Source organism: Meriones unguiculatus, chromosome 9, assembly GCF_030254825.1.
Source record: "Meriones unguiculatus strain TT.TT164.6M chromosome 9, Bangor_MerUng_6.1, whole genome shotgun sequence".
Lineage (NCBI taxonomy): Eukaryota > Metazoa > Chordata > Mammalia > Rodentia > Muridae > Meriones > Meriones unguiculatus.
In genome coordinates, this window is record NC_083357.1 from 116,804,311 (window position 1) to 116,821,120 (window position 16,810).

General features: G+C 46.4%; 1 protein-coding gene across 10 annotated transcripts in view; it reads left to right on the forward strand.

Moving 5' to 3' along the window:
• The window catches only part of Mbnl2 (muscleblind like splicing regulator 2), a 146,989-nt gene that overhangs the window by 19,624 nt on the left and 110,555 nt on the right, over positions 1 to 16,810 (forward strand). For 6 of the 10 annotated variants that reach the window (XM_060391613.1, XM_060391618.1, XM_060391617.1 and 3 more), the window contains exon 1: positions 9,307 to 9,327. The exons of 2 other annotated variants lie outside the window; for them this stretch is intronic. The gene's annotated coding sequence lies outside the window, so the exon portion shown is untranslated. Of the gene's footprint in view, positions 1 to 9,306; positions 9,328 to 16,810 lie in introns of those variants that run through there. 2 more of the 10 variants (XM_060391622.1, XM_060391621.1) reach the window with 1 other exon arrangement.

Here is a 16,810-nt window from a genome sequence, read left to right on the forward strand (position 1 = left end):
ACCCTCTGAAAGCACTTCCTTAGAGAGGGAAAATGAAAGCAGAGAAAGAAGGCAAGGGGAAGGAGGCTGAGTGCCTTCTGTGGAGAGCCGCCATCTTGCCTGCCAACTCCACCTCCACCCCGAGACTTGGCTGAAGCTCAGCGTCACCCAGTCTGTTCCCCTCCCCTGAGTTCCCCAAGGGACCCTCTGCAGCTGTGGCCCGTGATATCCAGGGACCCTGCGTGTAGGAGTGAAAATTTTGATTTACTCAATATTCCTTGAATGCACCAAGTTCCAATGCAGTTTAAGTTGGTGATTTTCTGTTTGCCCTGTAAGGTGACTCAGTCTTGGTCCTTATTTTCTTATAAAATGCTATTTGATGGTTCTCAGTTAACAATCCTGAGGATAGCAGACAGCCTGTGCCAGATGCTGTTTCTGGTGCTGGGCGTCAGGGAAGCCCTTGCCTCAAGGAATCTTCTAGCTGTGGATGCGGAGCAGCACTGGCAATCTCAAGGAGGTGAGGACAGTTAGCGGGGCCAGTGCTCAGGGCTGCCAGCTGAGGTGCCTCCAGCAGGCGGATCAAAGGACTGGTTGGTTTTTCTGAGAAGAGAGATGTGACCTGAGGCTGGGAGGTTGTGCTGAAGGACAGCAAGCACAGAGAGGGGAGAAGGGCCGCACAGTGTTATGGTCCTTCTAATTAACACGTTTGTTCTAATTACTTGCTTCTGGGACATATCAATTCTCATCCACAAACCAAAACTAACAGGCAATTGAGCATTAAACTGTTAGCTTTGCTTTCTTCCTGCTTGCTTGCTTCCTTCTTTCAGGGGAAAACCACACAAATTAAGAGTTAAATTTGCCAGCAAATAACATAAGGTGATGGAGAGAAACAAGACGGCTTTATGTAGTGTGGACAGGGCTGGGGAGTGGCCATTTTTACCTTCTGGCACACATCTCAGATCTCATTACTGTTCAGCGAGACTGTGGGGAAGAGAATACAGGGAAATTCATGCCTGGGTTCTTGCTTTTTCTGCACGCCTGTGTCTTGATAGCAGGGCAAAAACTTTCAAAGCAGCCTCCTCCTTCCTCATTGCCATGCTGTGAACAGCATTTTACTCTCCCCACGGGCTAGAAATTCTCAAGAAAATAACAACAACAACAAACATCTCACATGACATTGAATAATGGTGGTTTCAAAACTCCTCCTAGCTTAGTCTGATTTACAGGGTGAGGCCATAGGACTGCCTGGAAAATTCCAACGTGATTTTTATATTTAGTTTTTTCACATAGTACTGGATGTCAAAAAAGTTTTAAAGCCGACTCAAACTATTCGCAGTTTCTGTTTCCTTGCATCTCAGACATCATGACTTTTGTAGCTGGTCTGGGTAAATGCAGGCTGTAATTCTGAAAACAACAAATTGAAGGACATGAGAAATAGACCAGAGCCTGGCAATATGGTTGTATAGATCAAAATCAGAAAACCTGAGGAAAATAACATCTTAAAAAAAATACATATATATATTCTGGTGACTGCCCTGAGCCATTGAAGTTTGCTGGAAACTATGAAGCTTGGACTCTTTTCACGTGTTCATGGTGCTTCTGTGACTTTGTTCTGCAGCACGGACCCACTGATAATATGCCTTGTTCCTCGCTGGCTTTGTAATCTCAATTCTTTGCCCCTTGTATAATGGCCTTTTTGTCTTGAGGCTGGTGCATGCTGGCCAGAGAATCAGACAATTGTTTCATGGTGCTTGTTTTGAAGAAATCAGTTCTGGGTACATCTTCACACTGCCCATAAAAATGGAGGCTTTGGGGTGAGCTGTATGATATAAGCCCGGGAAGTGCTCTATCATCCCCTGCTATGGAAAATGAAAGTGCAAAGTGATAAAGCTTTCCTTCAGTCTAATTACTGAAGAATCTGAATTATATATGATTCAAAAGATGCAGTTTTATTAATGATGAGGACAGACAGCCGTTTGAGCTGGCCAAGGGTATCTTATCTCATAATGACCCATAAGAAGCTCTTATTAACGACGAGATAAGAACGATTTATGAGTGGAGTTAAGATATTTATATCTAAATGAATGGTAATGAAATGCCTGAGAAGTTTGCTCTCATAAGTAGGGTAAATATTCACATCAGAATTATGTTAAGACTTAATTTATTCATACCTTTTAATTTCATTAATGTTCAGGGGTAAACTTTGGCCTAGTCTGGGAGTGTTTCAACCCACAGGGGACTTGTGATCAGTTTCTGGTGGCTGTTGGCCTGGAAATTGTTGTGAGGTGTTCTTTGGTGCCAAGCCTAAGTTCAAAGGGGAAAAGGACCTGCTTGCTCAGTGCTGCCTGCTGTGAGTGGGAAAGGGAGAAGGAGGGACCGGATGGCCTTCCTTTGCTAGCCTTGGCAAAGGGTCATCCGAGCCATCCTCAGGAATCATCCTCACTACCTACAGAATGGTACCTCCGTGTTGATGGTGACAGTTCCTGGGGATCTTCAAGGCCCAACAGGTAGCCATTGTTTCCACAGGACTGGCAGCTACCTGAGTGCCTTAATTTAGTTCCACCCCCAGGGTCTATATTTGAGTTGAAATTGTTTAGCTACATAGAATATATTTCTATTTTCACTACTTTTAAGGAACAAAATTATTTTATTACTTTTTTGAATGTTTTTGTTGTTGTTTAAAGGTGGGAGGAGGCTGTTATTCTGAAATGGGCTTACACAACAATTAAAATTGTTTTAATGTTTCACATTTATTTAAAATGTAGTTACTGTTTTAGTTTTTGAGGTGAGGAAGCACTTATTTCCCTCCACTAACGTAAATCTGGAGCAAGTTCACACAGGACCGCCGCCTTCTTCATAGGGACACTCAGTGATGGATAACATGGAAGAGCGGAAAGCTGGCGAGTGCCCTCCGAGTGTCACCTATGGCAGTGCCCCTGGCTGCCCAAGAGATGGGTACTCTTGTCCCAGTGTGCAGACCAGGAAAACAAGGTTTCTAAAGCCTGGTGCTCCACCTGCTCTGGAGCTGAACTAAAACCAGTTCTGTTCCGAGTCTTGGACTTAAATACACGGCATCTCTTCCAGCGATTAAGCAGCACTCTGGCGGTGACATTTTGTGCATCCTTTAACAAGAACTGGAGAACTCAGCAGTGTGAGAACTCTCCATCAGTGTTAGGATGTTAGTGACTGCTCTCTCCCTCCCCCTCCCTCTCTGTCGGTCTATTTCTCTTTGTGTGTCTGTCTTTCTCCTCTTTCCCTCCCTCCCTTTTAGTAGTTTGACCCCCTGTAGAGAAAGACCCACTGTCCAGAGTGCACTTGAGGGCCAGCCTGCCAAATGGCAGTTTCCTTCCTGCTGAAGGACACAGACCCTGGCTTTATGAGCCACTACCAGTCAGTTTTTAGCACAGAGCGGAGATCGCCTTAATACACTTAGTGCCTTCCAAAAATAGTGTGGGGATGGGGTGGGTGGACTGTGAGTTGAGTCCTTACAGGGTCACAGTGAGACCCACCAGGGTGGGGAATCTTGGGGAGAAAGTGTTGATGAACGTCAAAAATTCAAGCAGCAGTTGGAATTCTTTGAGTGTGTCACAGCCCAGCTGTTGAATGCCTATTGTCTGCTTGTGTAATTTAAGGAGATGTACATGCTAGAAGCTCCTTTATTCACTGGGTAAAACTCTGTGTAAACATCACCTGATAATATCCATGGTGATAATGACATAAAAAAATTATACAACGGAGAAGAGAGTCCCAAGATGGCCCACTTTGTTTCTTTGAAAGGGTGACTCACTAAAAATGGCAGCGTACTGCACTTCTTTTTTTCTGTTTTAAGACTGTTTAAGGCATGAACACCCGAATTTTGGCGCAGGTTCACAGTATTAGAATCTTGAAAGGCATCTGCCCTGAAAGATTTCTACTCCTTTGCAAAGGGTATGCTCCTTGGATTTTGAAGACTCCGTGTTGTCATTTGTTCTTAGAGGTGGTGTGTCCGTTGTGGCCTCCCCGTGCACGCTGTGCCGCTGGTTATTGGTAGAAGGGCCTCATACAGCGGAAGCATTAGCACGTGTTCCAACATCAGGGCTCACGGGGAGGACCGCGGTAGGGCTGCTATCAAAGCAACTTAGGAGCAAATATGTTGTGTTTGGTTCACTCATCAAACAGCTTTTGACAAGAAGAGAAAAGAAAAGAAAAGAAAGAAGAGAAGTGATGGAGAATTAGTTAACCGTGTCACTCACTCCACATTTGAAGTCACATTTTGGTTTATTATTTTAAATCCTTTTATAGATAGCTAATGTTTGAATCTATTGGTCATTCAGCTGATCTTCCTGTAAATTTTACCCTCCCAAATAAGTTTACCTAAATCTATAAAATATTGAGTCAAAATTAAAAGAATAAAAAAGTTTTGGCAGCTCTTTGGCCCGGGCTGTAACCCTGTCTTTGCGTGGGGCAGCCTGTTCTTGTCAAGTGCCTGTGTCCGGGGGAAAGACGACCTCTTGGCACTGACTTCTCGTATCGATTACTCCCCAATTTAGCATGTAATCATTTATTTTTCTATAACAATTTACTCTTCATAATATTTTGTAGTTGTGGCTGAGGCTTTTGTCCTTGAATAGCCAAATTGGGTGAAGCCTCATCCAGTGAGTACAGCACCTTAATTCCCAACACATCTTGGCCACCCATCTCCAAAGCGTGGACCACTGGCCCCCAAAGGAAGCACACCATAGCGCAGCATTCCTGTGTAAGCTGCAGAAGGTCAGGATCTGCGAGTGAAGACAGAGCAAGCACAGTGAGACTTCTTAGAGCCCTTTCCTTCTGAAGTCCAGTGAGATCAAAGGGCTCAATACCCTTGCAGGGCAGGACCCTGTGAGATGTTCTGGCTGCCACGTGTAGTGTCTTCGTGGTTAATTTTGTATTAGTTATGGCTTATTATTAGAGACAATAATAAGCAGTTATAGTTTAACGTTTTATGCCAAGCTACGAAAAGTGTTATGCAAATTGTTACTATTATTAGAAAGCTACAATTTGCAAGCCATTGTCACTCTCCTGCTCCTCCTCTTACTTGGCCAGCCCCCCCCCCCCCACAACCCACTCACCGTGAATTGGAATTATCCAAATTATCATCATGTTGTTCAAACACTAAACTGTATTTTACCTCATGACTTTTTTTCAGCAACACATAATTTCTGATACACAGTTTGGACAACAGACTCTGATGTGCAATAACCCTCTTGTAGTGTCTAAGCGAACATGGCTTTCAAGAGTAGAACTGTATCCAGGCTTAATGAATTGTCTGCTTTCTCATTTTTTCACCTTTTTCTGAAAGGTGGATCCACATTGTAAAAGTGACCGTCTCTTGATCCTACTAACATTTGACCTACTGTTCACTTTTAAATGAGAAAATAACGTATTGGTAAGCTTAAAGGCCCAAGGGGAATTTTCAGAATATTTTTATCTTAGATTATTTATATTTCAGTTTATTTTCTGAGGGTAAAACCTTTTTTTCTCCAAAAATATGTGTTTAAAATCCTAAAATAAGTATTTGGACCTGCCATCTTACAGTGCTGGAAAATCCACTTTTTAAAAACACTCTTCTTAAAATGCCAGCATATTGAGACCATATTTGTTTTCACTTCTCTTGTGACTTAATATTCGGCTAGTTCAAATCAATTATTTTTATATATTATGCTGTGGTTATAATCTGAACGTATAAATTCTAATTTTTATTTCTCTAATTTCTGATTTTTTTCTCTCTAAATGGGATTTGAGGAACTACCATTTTCAAAGCCTTTACATATTTTAGAATATTTTTGTTTGCACATTAGAACTATGATGTGATTGAATATTTTGTAATGGCTATTAAATTTCTTCCTTAAAACTTAGACATTTTGCTATTGAATTCTACCGTGTTATGTTGTCAAAGGGAGACTGGAAATCCTCAGTTCAATTGTGGTTAATTTTCAGGCCGAGAGCTTCAATAATTTTATAGCTCTTCCACCGTCCTCTGGGAGAGTCCAGAACAAGCTTTACATGGGTGCTGCCAACACACTCGCACCTCTTAGTATCTTCATTCTCCACTCTTTTTTGAATCACTGCTTGCATTTACTTTGTTCTTTTATTTCATTATTTTCCATCCATGAACATTAATAGTTCTTAGGTATAGCCATTGTCTTCTGACTTCCTTATCAGTCAACAGCTCTTGGATTACTTTAATCTGTTTCTTTTTCTCTCTGTAGTCCATAAATTTATGTATCTCTGTCCCACGGATTCTACTTTGAGGATTGATAGTGCATTCTATCAAATTTACTTTAATTTACAGTCAGAATGTCAGTGGCCTCTCCTCTTATCTTATGTCAACTTGCTCTGTCTTTTGTCTCCTTTTCAACTACTCTTCTCTTCTTTTTATCTTTCCTAAGTTCAGCTTTCTTGATCTTCATTGAAAATGAAAAATATGCAGCTACACAACAACTTCTTAAATTGTACTTTTTCAGCAACAGACTTTGTGCAATCCTCTTAATCCTCCTTTTGGTTTGTGGAATGTCTTGCCCAGTCCTTTCAGATCTTCCTGGCACATGTAGCTGTTTGATTTTATTCGCTCATTCGTGTTGAATGAAGAGACCTGCCCAGGCCTGCCTCTGCCGTGTTCGAGCGAGGGTGCCACATCTTAGGCCTACCACTACAATCTCCCTGTGAGAGTGGAGTACATCCCTTGATTTGATCCAGTTCAGTGTTGCAGCTGCTTCGGAGTGCCTGGGCCTCCGTGTCCCCAGCAGGCGGGTGTCAAGAGTAACATCGCCCTCCCAGTGTCCTTCACTTCACCATCTTACCAGGCCAGGCCTCCTGGCTGTGGCTGCTTCTGCCCCTTCTGAGGGGAGCCTTTGGGCCGTCATCTCTTCAGTGGCCTCTGCTGCTGCCCAGAGCTGACCAGTAGAAGCACAGAGACTTGAAGTCTCGTGCTGGCCCAGTTCCTAATCACACTGAAAGCTGTCTTTGCACTGCAGACATTGTGGGCAGGTTAGGTCTGTGTAGTGTTCAAGCGGACGTGAGCTGCCATCAGAATCTTTGAGACTCAACTTTTTTAAAAGATTTATTTAATTACTATTATACAGTGTTCTGACTATACATATGCCTGCTCACCAAAGGAGGGGCCAGATCTCATTATACATGGTTGGGAGTGCTGGGAATTGAACTCAGGACGTCTGGAAGAGCAGCCAGTGCTCTTAACCTTTGAGCCATCTCTCCAGCCCCTTGTTTATATTCTTAATCCAACCAGGTGGTGACTTACTGGAGAACAGCGTAATTTCACTTTATAAGTTAACTTACTTTTTTATTTTCTAGTTGTCAAAATAATACTTGTTGAATGAGCATGGTTTCTCCACAGATAGTTCTAAGCTCTTGTGGGTCCTAAGATCTTATTCAAGAAATTTCTAGTTGAGGGTGGAGGTAAGAGGGCCCAATGTTTAAAAGGGCTTGTGTACAGGTCTGATGGCCTGAGTTCAATCCTTGGGCCTTCAGTGAAAGAGAGAACGAACTCCCAGAAGCTGTACTGTGACCTCCACATGGAACAGGTGGCAGTCACCCAAATTAGATGCTGGGAACCAAAATCAGGTCCTCATCAACTGAAGCAAATACTTTTAACTGCTGAGCCATTTCTCGATTTTTACTAATAATGATCAAGGTGGAGAAACAGGTCAGTGGAGGAGACTTGGCTTACTGTATGTGAGTACCTGGGTTCAGTCCCTAGCACAAAGACATCGCAGGAGAAACAACAACGAACCCTTTAGCGCTGGATTTGATTTTTCTCACTACAAAGGAAAATCAGAGAAGAAACAGAGGAAGAGAGAAAATTAGTAGACAACACCTGTATGGACTTTATTCACATCTTGCCTTTACGTCCTGAAATGGCAGTAGCTGGCGTTGATGCCTTTCCAGCTGGAGTCCTTCCTAGCTGTTGTTTGGTGAAGCTGCTGTACAGGAAATATTTATTACACGTCTGACTGGCAGACGTCTGACTGGCAGGGAACTCTCCTTACCATGGAGCTTAGTTTGGTTATCTCATTTCTAGCAGTCTGCTGAGCCACTTTTTCCGTGAGAGGGTTAAAGTCAGTTCTCCTGGGTTTCCTGAGTCTGCAGTCGCACCATCTTCAGATGGTCACATGTCCCTTTGTCCAGTAACTGCGCCATGTGTTCGTATTTTGCATCAGCGTGTATACGAACACCCGTCTCTTGCCTTTTGGAACTTTGGTGGCTACAAGTGTCCCCAAGAGACTTTTAGTGAATTATTAAAAACCAGCCTCAGACTTTTTTCATCTTGCTAACTAAAATGTACTTAAGCACTGCATATTTATTAGATTTTTTTTATGTTATAAACAAAGTTTCATGTAGTACATTTAAGACCTGTTACGTGTGAAGTCCATGTTTTATAGAAGATTTGCTTTCTTACACATTTAAACTAAAGATGAATAACCCTTTCTTGCTTTGATTCATTTCTCCATTAGTCCATCCATCCATCCATCCATCCATCTGTCGTATATCCTACAGCTCCTTAGTGTACACTCCTTGTTAGGGATGTGTAGTTCTGCTTGCATAATTTTGATCACAAAATGCTCATAGGTGAAAATGCTGCCAAGCAAAACCACACGTATTCATCAAGCTCTTATTGTTCCAGTTAATTCAAATACGGGGGACACACCTGTGATAGGACACTTAAAGCAGTGTTCACTCATAGAGGCCACCCACTCCTTACTGGAGGCCAACGTCCCGGGCCGAAAGGGTCTCCTTTGAAGAAAGCTCTGCATGGTGCAGATAAGCAGAAGAATTTAAGCAAGGTTCAAGTTTGATAAATTTCTCACAGAAACCTTTTACCTTCTGGAACAGTGACACATAAACATTGTCTTTAGAGGTGGCCGGACACGTGTACAGGTACAGGGAGGTGATCATACGTCATTTTCTGCAAACTTACGTTTTAGAAAATGTGTTAAGATTTTTCTTGAAAACCGTCAGTTAATTTTTTCTAAACATAACCATTAAATCTGCTAAGAAGCATTCACATACGTAGGTAAAACTCTTATAAAACTGAGCCACGTGCTGGCTAGTTTTTGTCAGCATAACACAGACGCCCACATATCTAGGAAGCAGGAATTGTCTTCAGCAAATTGGCCTGTGGACATGTCTGTGAGACGTTTTTGATTGCTGGCTGGTGTGGGAGGGCCCGGCCCACCGTGGGCGGTGCCGTCCCCAGGCGGGTGGGCCCGGCTATATAAGAAAGCAAGTTGGACAAGGCTGCATTCCTCCGTGGCCTGTGCTTCAGCTCCTGCCTCCAGGTGTCTGCCCTGAGCTGCTGGACCGAACCACGTAAGTCAAACCCTTCCTGGTACTGCAATATCGCTTGTGGTCGCAAACTAGAACAAACCGTCTCCGTGTTGGATAATCATTATAATCTTTCTTTGTGAAAATGAACCACAAGTCACACGAAAAGTTTGAAACTGACTAACTTGATTTTTAGATACAGAAGGACGATTTAGTTATAACGATCGGAAAGGAAGACGGTTAACAACATTCTGAAGTTAGGCCAGAAAGATTTTGCTCATAAAAGTTTCAGTGAAACAAAATCAATGCTGCTTACTCTACCTTTGAAACGTGTTTCCAGAACACTTTTTTAAAAAAATCTAAACATTTTCTTTAAACTTCCCTTTTTGACCTTTTTCTTTCCCCATGCCCCTTCCTTTATTTTTAATTTTAAGATTGTGGGATTATATGATGCTCTAAATTCTCAGTCTCCTTTTAACTTGCTGTGTTGTGCTCAGACAGAGGGTAACTTTTAAAGAAAAATAGATATCTCTTGGACATTTTGGAAGCAATCATGCCTCTTACTGAGACAAGCAATTACACCCAAAGGCTGTGGCACGCTGCTTGGCAGAGACATACAGAGCCGATTTCCCTATTTTTCAGTAAATAAATTCGTGCCCGGGGTTTCCCGGCCTCGGTGCTGATGTCAGACCGCGCTCCCCCCGCCGCGCGCAGGCCCTGGGCTCAGCAGCTGCGTCATCACCTCGGAGGAGGAGGCGCAGACTGGAGGATTATTAGCCGTAATGAACCCCGGCTTCTGCCCCGGGCTTAGCAGAGAGAAGCCCGTGGGTCGCAGGCGTCTCCCTGGAGACCAGCGCCTCTCTCCCAGGAGCCCGGGAGAGCGTGCCTCCCGCTGCATCTGCGCAGCAGGGAGAGGCGCTGCCCTCTCCAGGGCTGGAAGGGTTAACGAGCTCCTTACTTATTTACAAAGGCTTTCTGGCCTTCCTTTCTACTCTTCCACTATTATCGAAGGTGCGTTTTAAATCACTCGCCACCTCAGGTATTTGACTTTCGCTTCGGCTGCCTACATCCTCAAGTCCAGCCATGCTCCTGAGGGCGGCAGCCTTGGCTCTCCAGCTGCTGGCACCCCGGCCTGGCAGCCAGTGTCGTGTCTAGACTTGTGTGTGGGTAAACTGAGGCTGAGAAGGCGATGTGACCTGCCCAACATTTCCCGGCCAGCATGCAGTGTTCAGTTCTTTGAACTCCCAGCTCTGTCCGTTTCCAGACAAACAGGCAATTAGACTACTCCCGGAGGGCGCGGTGTGAACGCAAGGACAGGCCTTTCCTTTCTGCACTCTGGAGAAAGAAATGCTGGCGGCCTTTTCTCTCTAGAACCTAATGAGCCTTGGAACTAATGAGCTGTGTTTGGGGTGGAGGAAGAGGGCAGCCGAGTCAGTGTTCTGTGGAGCATCTGCATCCACACAGACACACACATTCCAAGGACTCCTTGTTTGGAAGGGCTGTAAGGGAAAACTGAGCCATCAGTTTATGACAGAGAGCAGTGAGTCCTCACAGTGGAACAGCGTGTGTGTGTGTGTGTGGGGGGGGGTTCATGATGTTTGTTATCTGATTGGTTTAAAACATACAAAAAGACAAATCGAAAACAAAAACCAGAAAGCGATGTTGGAACCGTAGTTTGTGAAGGTTTGGAATGCTTGCCGGCTGAGCAGTGAGGCCTAGTCACACCAAACTGCAACAGTGATGAACAGAGAGATGACTTGAGCCTCTGCAGCTGATGAGTCATTCTTACTGGAAACGTGGAAACAGGCAGACTTCCATCCCTGCCCGCTGCCACGGGGTTGGTGAGTGAGCTAACCCAAAACTCCCCCAGCCCTGTTGCAGCCGCCCTGCCATGGCTGCCGAGGCCACAAGACCTGTACAGGCCTTCTGCAGGCTCTCCACGGCCCGTGAAGCTCTCGGCTGGGCGGCGAGTGGAGTTTCAGGGTAGATGTCTCTGTGGAGGGCGCATGGCTATGTCTCTGACTCTCAGTATTGTGAATTTAATTTCGTAGTGTTTTTCTCATCAGAGGCATCCTTCTGTTAAATTGTGAGCTATTTTGACCACCGCCAACAAGACACATTTCAGTAATCGAAATGCCATTTCTGTCCACATGCACGGGAGTTCTATTGTAATCATAACAATCACTTCACATTCCATTGCTAGTTAAAAATAGGTGGTATCGGCAAAGCCACACTTTAAAAACAAAAGATTAATGAATGGTCAAGTTGCCCTTTCATACGTGTGCTAATGACAAAAACAAGACAGAAGTAAACCATTTTGGATTTTGGAATATGCCAGACACCTATCCAGTGTACTTAATTGAGTAGCCATATAATAATCTGCATATCAAGGAAAAGTGTTATTCAGAGTCCTATTCTGGCTCCCCTCTCTCTCCCCCTCCGTTCCTCTCTCTCACTCTCTCCTCCTTTCTTCCTTCCTCTTCTCTCCTCATCTCCATTGCCTCCCTCCCTTCCCCCCTCTCTCCCTGTCTCTGTTTCCTCCCTCTCTCTGTCAGGTTTGGTTTGAGTCTAAGCCATTGGCTCTCTTGAGAAAGAGGTCAGACCAGTTTGAAGAGCAAGCAGGCTTAGAAGAGCAATTGAAGTGTGCACATGGGAACCCGGATGATAAAATCATTTCAGAAAGTAATGAACACGTAACTTGAGAGTTTGTCTTGAGGGTGGTATCACAGGTTATGCGGGTTATTAATTTTCCAGCTCAGCAGTGTGTCTCTTAAAAAAAAAAAAAAAAAACTCAAAGGGAAATGAATCTGTTTTTAAAAGAAACACAGTGCCCCGAGTAGGGGGAACACTAGCGGTGGGGTGGAGTCCGTAGCCACCTGGCCTTCGGACCCAAGCGTGCTTTCATCTGGGCACGAGTTGTGTGTAGGAAAAGGAATAGTGAAGCCACTTGTGCTGCCAGCACGAGAACAGAGTCTCGTTCATGCTTCAGATAAACGACCCGAAAGCTCAGAACTAGACATTTGTTGCTGTGGAAATGAGTGTGTATAAAGGGCACAGCGTCATTGTAGGGTGCACTTTCATCCTTCGTGGGGACCCTTGACCTGTTCCTCAGTTTCCCCTTCCATAAAATGGGAAGAAGCATGTTTGGTACCTAGATGTGACTTGTGACAGGGCCAAAACAGCCTATAGGAGCTTCTTTTCTCCCTGCCTCTCAGTGGCAAACTGTTGGCCCATGGTTGCCATGGCGACACGGTGGTGTTGCTTAGAAATAACAAGTGGTGGCAGCAGGAAGCAGTGATGGGTGGTGATTAGCCTCTGAGGAGTGCCTGGGTCTGAGGAAAAGTAACAAAAGGAACTGTGCCCAAGTAAAGGAAGAGCCATTGGTGCCCACTGAAAGGAGCCCCTTGCTGGTAGTCCCTCCACCCTGCTGTGAGCAATGAAGTCATCTTGTAGTGCCTGCATGTGCCTGGGCTTATATGTTACAGGTTATACATAATTGCCTGGGTCATTTTATTCCTCAGAGTTTGGACTTTAGACACAGTAAATACTGGTTGTTGATTTCAGAATCTAACAACTCGGTGTCCTTTAAGATGAGGCGAATTGCTGACTCAAGCCCACCTCTGTGGCCCACTTCATTCTTGTGGCTTGAGTCAGTCTGTGTCACTGGCAATTAAAAGTTGTATGGCTGGGAATCGCCCCAGCCCCTTCTCCTAGCGTTGAGCAAAATCACTCAAAGCAAAAATCTTTTCTTGAGCTGTTATCACTTGTCAGAGAACTGCTGGGTTCTGTTCTTCTTAGTCAGATGGTAGAGTGTGGGGATACTGGCTTTGCTCAGCATTACCGTCATCTTCTGGAGGTCACAGGTCTGTACTGAGGCCTACGAGAGAGTACACAGACAAGAGAGAGCGTTCTGCCTTTCTCTAGTCTCAGAAGCCCCTGGAGCTTCCCTTCCCATCTCTCACATCTGGCTCTGTTCCGGGACAGAGGCCAAGAGGTGGAATGTCCTTTGCGTGGTGTCTCTTAACGTCTTCACCCCAGAAAGCACACTGCCTCATGGGAGGCCGCTCTCTGAGGCACCCTCAGGGATGTGCTGTTACTGGGGTGTTAGTTACTGAGAGCTACTGCCTAGCTTGCTAGAAAAAGCCAAGCCAAGAAGGAGGTCTGTGGAGCACCAACTTATAAGGGACCATGAGCCCCTCAGGCTCAGCAGCCCTTTCCCCAGACAGCTCAAGGCATTAGCACTCTCAGCACCTCCCGGCACTGTGCAAGGGAGACTGAGGTGACTCTGCTGGGCCCCTAGCATGCGGAAACAGCTCTGTATTCTGTGTCAGAGGGAGAGAAGACAGGAGGAAGGATAATTCAGCCATCCCCCCATGCACCCGAGGCTTAGGTCATCTTGGCCCTCTTCCTTCCCTTCCTTTGGTGCTGAGTGTAGGAGGAGCAGTACAGCGACCCCCACTCCCCTCAGACCCCCTTTCTTGCTAGCTCCTCAAGCCTGCACTCTGCAAACATCCCCCTTACCGTGACATGTGCTCCCATTAGGTCCCATGGCTCAAAGGGCCTTGCTCACAAATCTAGGCCAAATGCAGTCGAGTTGATAAGATTTTCACAAGAGTCCCTAAAAATACATTTCTCCTTAAATCAGCCTTGCCAGTCACCAAACAGCCACAGAACTTGAAGGACAGAAGTGGCTTTAGAAACTGCCAAGCCCCTCCCTCTTAAAGCTCAGAAGCTGGACTCCCAGGGAGCAGAAAAAATGGAAAGAGCAACAGTGGCTGAGGACTGTTTCAAGTCCAATCCTGAAGATGGAACAGAGCGCGCTGCAGGGTGCAGACCATGGGCCCTGGAGCCTGTCCAGCCTGTGTTTGCCCGTTCATCTGTTCATCCAGCAAGCATGTGTCCAGTGTTTGCTAAGTCCCAAAACTAGGTGTTTCGCTAGCTGTCAGGGGATCACACAGACCTTGGCCCTCGCTGACAGCCGTTACATTCCGGCTGTAGAATAGGTGTGTGAGCACTGAGTACTGGCGAGGGCTTTGGAGGGAAGAATGGCGGGTGAGCCAGCGTGAGCGAGGGCACTGACGCAATGTTGCATCAGAACAGGCTTCCCCAGAGGGTGACCTGGGGTGTGACTGCCCGGGAGAGTGTTCCCAGAGAGGACCCACGAGCTTGGAGGCAGGCTGCATCTGCTTACCGCAGGCCCAGGTGAAGGCCAGAATGGAAGGAAGGGGGCAAGGAAAGAGATTCCCAGAGAAACCAGCTGTGAGAGCAGTCTCTAAGGTCTTTGCAGATTGGCAGTTAGAGAAGGGGTGGGGCCCGTCACGAAGGTCAGGGCAGACCACGAGAGACTCATCACTGCCCATCTAGGGAGGTGCAGAGAGGTGAGCTGTTCTGCCTGCGTTTCTGACCAGAATCCTTTGTGCTGATTTGTTTGTAGAGATGAGGGTGGGAGTAGGGTGAGGATGGGGAGTGACAAGGGTGGGGAGTGGTATGGATAGATGGCTTGAGAGGCCAGAGGAGACCTAAAGGTGGCACAGGTGATGGAGAAGCAGATGGACAGCCTGCAGAGCCCGACTCTCAGGAAGGCTGCATTCATGTTGTTCGTCTCTGTGTCATATGCAGGGCCTCTGAGGGAGGAAGAGAAGGACATAGGAGAAAGAGAGGAGCAGAGAGAAGAGATGTCTGGGAGACATCGTTTAAAGCTATAAAAACTGACAGTGAGTTTACAGCCGTAAAACTGGAACGGGACGTGCTTAAGCAGAGGCCTAGTGGGTGTTACCATCGGCTCCCGCATGCCTTCCCCCACTTCCTCCTCCGGTTAGCACTGGCCACCACGCATGAACTCTGTGACAGTTCTTACCCTCATTACCTTCCACCTGGAGAACCTTATCACAGATGATGCTCAGTAATGTTTGTCCTAGCTCTGCCCTGGCCTTATCTCACCATTAACTATGCTAACCGCGGGTGAGAGCTGCTATCCGTCACTTGGGTCTACGCTGTGCTCCGCCTGAGGCTCCGGCAGCGGCACTTGCGCTCAGGGACAGCTGAGGGTGTTTCTTACTGCACCCTTTGTGCAGCCACCCAGCAGGTAGAGGGGAAGCGCTGCCTCTGGTTTTCTGAGTGTGTGTGATTGTGGAGTGCAGCTCTGGTCTGACCATCTTGGGGAGGCCTATCAGCCACGCCCAGTTCTGACATCACTCAGACTGCTGCTCAGCATGTACACGGCCACACGTGTGCTTACATGGGTTACTTGTGGACACCCATGACACCTTCTGCAGGCTAATCTTGCTAGACCTTCGGACTTTCTGATGGCGCACAGCACATATTGAAGCCCTTGACCTCTGAATGCACATCACCCTTCTCATATTGCTACAGCCAACCAGGAATGGGTAAAGTGAGAGAAAGGACCAGAGTCTTCCACCCAGGTCCTGGTCCTGCTGTTCACAGAAGCCCCATTTTCTAACACAGTTGATGTTTCTGCTTCTGTCTCCCTCTTGTGTTTGCATTACTACAAAAGGCCACACTCTCACTTTCCGGGCCTCTGAGGACCCAGCCCCGCCCTCCGGTTTGTCTGACTGAAGTGGCAGGGCAGTGAGATAGCAGTCTACCTGGAGTTGATTTTCCAGTTGTGTGGCTTCAAGACACAAAGAACTGAGCTGCTGTCCCTCTGTCCCAGGAGCCAGTGACTCCTCTCCTTCTCACTCTTCAGGTCACCCAGAGCTCACCAACTCCCGTTTTCACCCACCAACTTCCTAAGCTCCTTCCTGTTTCCTCCCTTCCAACCCCAAAAGAAGGAGCGTAGGAAAGAGAGCTAGGGTGGCTGTCCCTTCCAATGTGTGTTCTGTCCATCCTTCCATCTATGCTGAGCAGCCCTGACGTTCCAGAAACAGGCTACCCGAGGTCCCGTCTGACACCAGTGAAGCGTGGGGCATTCCCTCTGCTGTTCTGCTGTCCCTGGGCTCTAAGGTTGTGTTTGTGCTTCTGTTGCTCTTGTCCTAGCTCCGTAGCCACAAAAATTGCCGCCTGCAGAATCGGGGGAAGTCTTTGCTGATTAGCAGCTGTCCACACACAGGCCTTGATATCCTTGCAATGGTGGCCATGGAGGCTGTCCTTCGCACTTGCCCCTTCCTCCCTTCTTTCGGGTGATTCAGGGGTATTGTGTCCATCATTTTCTCCTTCTCTGTGGTCTTCCTTGGTCTTCTTACTTGCGTCACTTCATTTAGTTCTGCCTGAGGAACTAAGTTAAGTGTGGCCAATGCTGTTCACGCTGTCCTTTAGCCTCCTGGAGACATGCACAAGTCTGCTTGCCCCAGCCTTCACTCCGTAGATGTGTATGTCTCTTAGCATCCCATGGCCTGAGCTATCCTTTTTGAGGAACCTGGATTCCACATCATGTCCATGACCATGACTTGTGTACTCTTTTCCCAAATGGCCTCAACTCCCTGGTCGATACTTTTCACCTGGGCACAGCGCCAGTTCCTTTTGCCCACAAAGAACACACACTTTGAGGTTCTCTTTGCCTTATGCCTTT